This window comes from Otolemur garnettii, unplaced genomic scaffold (genome assembly GCF_000181295.1).
Source record: "Otolemur garnettii isolate 467f Iridium unplaced genomic scaffold, OtoGar3 scaffold00127, whole genome shotgun sequence".
Lineage (NCBI taxonomy): Eukaryota > Metazoa > Chordata > Mammalia > Primates > Galagidae > Otolemur > Otolemur garnettii.
In genome coordinates, this window is record NW_003852522.1 from 2,124,508 (window position 1) to 2,129,108 (window position 4,601).

The following is a 4,601-nucleotide window of genomic DNA, read 5'->3' on the forward strand; positions in this document are numbered from 1 at the left end:
AACAATTATGCTTGTCAATGCTGGTCCAGGCCACTTGACTCTGAGGCTAATCTTAAGATTCTGCAAAGGGAGGTTCTGTTGAGTCCTACTGTGAGAGTGAGTAGTCCTACTACTCCTTTGACCTGAGAGAAGCTGCAGAGCATAAGCTGCAGAAGCTGAAGATCCACATGCATCTTGAGGGGTTGGGTGGGAGGACCGATGCCCTTGCTGATGTGGCTTCCTTGGGCCTATTTTTAGATATATAGGTTTGCCTTTTGCATATGTGCACTCAGTGTAATTTTTCTACATGGAGAAATTTGTAAAGGTCAGGAAGTTTGTCTCCTGGACTCAGGGCTAATGAATTGGGAGTTCATTTGGCTCAGAAACTTAATCCAATTCCAGCTGAGAGTTTCCTCACTTGTGAGAATTGAAGGGACAATTTCCCTGTCACCAGGGGAAAGGAGGGCATGTGGAGCTCCCAGAGCAGCTCCTATGGCTGCTTAAGTACCTCCATCTCTGGGGACTGACCCACTCTAGTGAGGGTGTAGACCCCAAGTTTGTATATGTGTTTAAGTTTCTGATTGTAGTTCTTCCTTCTGAACTGTTGAGAAGCAGGCTGCTTATTTGAGGTGATGAGAATATTTGTTTTTAATTTTTCCTTTGGAGTCCTTTATCTGTTAAATACTGCAACACTTTAATTCTAATTTCTACACTTTGTCATTTTACTCTGTGTGTGAATGTGTAAGCTTTTTAGTTTCTTGGGCTTGAAAATTTTAGGTGATTGAAAGATATGATATGGCAAGAAAATCCTAGAACCAAATAGAATATTCATTCCTTTTAGTTAAGAGAACTTCAAGAGAAGAGATGAGTGTATTTGTGTTCTCAGGTCCATTTTTTCATCTTTAGCTTAGTTTTTGTATGTGCATATCCTCGAGTACTTTGAAATTTAAAGGACTATACTATTCCTATTGCAAATGAATTCCCATTTTTACTCATAAAAGGAAAATACAAGGCGGACACAGTGGCTCATGCCCGCAATCCTAACACTCCGGGAGGCTGAGGCAGGTGGATTGTTGGAGCTCACAAGTTGGAGACCAGCCTGAGTCAGAGTGAGACCCTGTCTCTAAAAATAGCCTGGGCTTTGTGGCGGTGCCTATAGTCCCAGCTACTCAGGAGGCTGAGGCAAGAGAATTGCTTAAGCCCAAGGGTTTGAGGTTGCTGTTAGCTGTGATGCCACAGCACTCTACCAAGGGTGACAAAGTGAGGCTCTATCTGAAAAAAAAAAAAAAAAGAAAATATAATTAAATTTCTGTTATTTGGCATGAGGAAAACTACTCAAACCTTATATCCTTGAAAATCCTAATATATTTAAGAAATTAAGCCCAAATTCTAATACATTATAATATATTACTCATTCCTGATAGTACCTCCCAGTGTGAGATGGTGGAATGCAGCTTGTCATAGTTAGACATCTGAAAGTCTTCATTTTTGTGATTTGCAGTTTGATAACTGTTAGTGTTTAGAGGATTTTTAGAATGGTTTCCTGTGTAGAAAGTTATAAATTTAAAAAAGCAAAAGTAAATTAATGAAAAATAAAGATTGTTAAGCAGTAAAATATTATTTATTTTAAAGAATTAGTAAATGTGGAGGTTCAAAAAAATCTACAACAGTAAAGTTTAACTTGAGGACTCAGTGCCAACAAATCTGGGTCCATGCCAGTGCTCCTGCCCCAGCAATGCACAAATACCCACTTTTGATAATTTTTTAAGCATCCCATCAGTGTTTTTTTTTTTTATAAAAACAAGCCACTTGCAAAGGTGTGTTTTTCTTACTCAGCTTCTGAGTTCTTACTCAGAACATCTTGTAGTGAGTAGTCAGATTCACATATTTTGATTTTTGGCTATGGACATCACAAGCCTCATCCTTTCCTCTTCCTATGCTGCACACCTGGACAAGCTGAAAAGGGCTGGGGGCAGGAGATTCAAGCCACAGAAGCCTCTGCCCTTGAGCAGGATCTTTCTGGTAGCCCCATCCCTCAACCACAGTAAAAACCCACAGTAGGCTACTTTGCCTGCTCTGTGCTTGAGAGGCCTGCTGTGCTCTCCCAAGACCTTAACTGTGTGAGGAGTAAGTCTTTGCATACCCTTTCATTGTCTGTTTTCCATGCCATCATCTGTGTCCTCACTGGAGCCACACCTCCTCCAGTGACCATAGGAATTGGTGCTGTATGTGTCCAGACATTGACTGCCACTATGTGTGTCTGTGTTCTCTTCTCTGACTTGCCACCCTTCACTGCTGATGGCTGCTGCTTTGAGCTCTGTTTCTGTGTTGTATAATGAGCCCTAAAGTCTGGCTTCTATGTTCAGCCTACTGGCATTGGCAGTTTTGACAGTTTTTTTGGCATTAAGGAACAGGAAGATGGAATTAGGACCCTCTGTACAGTGGTCCTGGGTTGTATATCTCTGTCCACACCTATCTGTGTATTTTAGAGCTGCAGTTCCCAGCCCAGGTGGGCCAGGGACTGGTGCTGGTCTGTTAGGAACCTGCACAGCAGGAGGGGAGTGGCAGGTGAGCCAGCCTAGTTTCTTCTGTATTTACGTCCACTGGTCTGTTAGGGACCTGCACAGCAGGAGGGGAGTGGCAGGTGAGCCAGCCGAGTTTCTTCTGTATTTACGTCCACTCTCCATCCATTGCTCAGGTATCACTGCCTGAGGTCCACTTCTGTTAGAGTGGTGACACTAGATTAGCATAGGAATGGGAACCCTACTGTAAACTACACGTGCAAGGGACTTAGGTTGTGTGCTCCTTATGAAGATAATGCTGCCTCCTGCCCCTCATCTGTGGAAAAATTGTCTTCTCTGAAACTGGTCCCTGTTGCCAAAAAGGTTGGGAGCTCCTTTTTTAGAGTGAAGCTATGACTACCTTTGTGCTTGGTGCTAGTATACAAGGTAGTCATGTGAAAGACAACTCCAAGAGCAGCCATTTTTTTAAAAAGAGAGAAAGAAGAGAAGGAAAAGCAGCTTTTAGGTAGTGGACTGAGTTCATACTCCTAAGGAGGCCCATGAGGACCCTTAAGTGCTGCTGCAGCTGTGGCTGCCCCTTCCTCTATTGCAGCAGGCATGCTGACCCTCTGGATTATAGGGGACAATATCCATGGTTCCCCTGCAGCATTGCAAAAGATTGATTCCAACCCAACTGAAGCCTACAGTCCTTAAACCTATAAAGTAATCACCATAATGGGGGAAGTCCCAAAGCCTAATAATAGTGATCTGTGGCTCTCTAAAGGGAAAATTTTATAAATATCAGTGTAGAGAGGACATCCCCTCTCCTGAAATATGTCCAGTGACAAAACAAACAAAATCCAACTGTGATATGAAGGAAGAGAGGGAGGAGGAAAAAGTACTGAAAACAGATGTTCACAATTTGACCCAGTTGGAAATCTGAAATATTCTCAAGGAATTTATACAACAAAAAAGATAAAAGGGGGCTGAGTGTGTTGGCTCACACCTGTAAACACTCTGGGATGTGGGAGGATCCTGTGAGTTCAAGAGGTCAAGACCAGCTTGAACAAGAGTGAGACTCGTCTCTACTAAAAATAGGAAAATTAACTGTACACCTGTATTCCCAGCTACTCAGAGGGTGACAAGAGGATCTCTTCAGCCCAGGAGTTTGAGGTTGCTTTGAGCTAGGCTGACGCCACAGCACTTTAGTCTGGGCAACAGAGTGAGACTCTGTATCAAAATAATAATAATAATAATAAAAAAGAGGCAGGTACAGTTGCTCAGACCTGTAATCCTAGCACTCTGGGAGGCTGAGGCAGGTGGAATACCTGAGCTCAGGAGTTTGAGATCGGCCTGAGCACGAGTGAGACCCTGTCTCTACTAAAGATAGAAAAACTAGCTGGACTTTGTAGTGGGTACTTGAGTCCAGCTACTTGGGAGGTGGAGGCAAGAGGATTGCTCAAGCCCAAGAGTTTGAGGTTGCTATGAACTGTGCCTTCACAGCATTCTACCCAGGGTGACAGAATGAGATTCTGTCTCAAAAGAAAAAAATAATAATAATAAGAGAAAAATTGTGTACATTATAGTTTTTGTTTTAATTTTAACATCTTATTAATGCATTAATTGACAAACCTTTAGAGTAAACAAATTCTAGGGCTCAAATTATAGTTATGCCCAGGAGACCCACTAAATTTAAGCAGGATACTCCCTGACAAGCTTATGGGATTTCTGAATATAAAATACAGGATAAATATGTTATGTCTCACCTTAACCATCATAACTATTTTGCCTAAATTCCTTATATTTATAGTATCCATAGTCCTAAAATATCTCAGATTGAGCAGGTAAACTCTGAGCCATTGAGTCATAAATGAAATTTAAATCGTTTGCATTTATAAATTGGTTTGATATATGAGACCCCACAGAACTTACTCCCATTAAATTAGTTATTTTCACCTAAAATAAATTGAACAGGGTCTTGAAAGATTGAAAGCTTTTTAGTTTAGGGGCAGTTATCCCCAGTGCTTTCTTTTAATGGCCCAGTTTCTTCTCTTCTCTCTTCCCTTCCCTTCTCTCCCTTTCCCTTCTTTTTTTTGTTTTTGTTTTTTTTTTTTTTTTTTT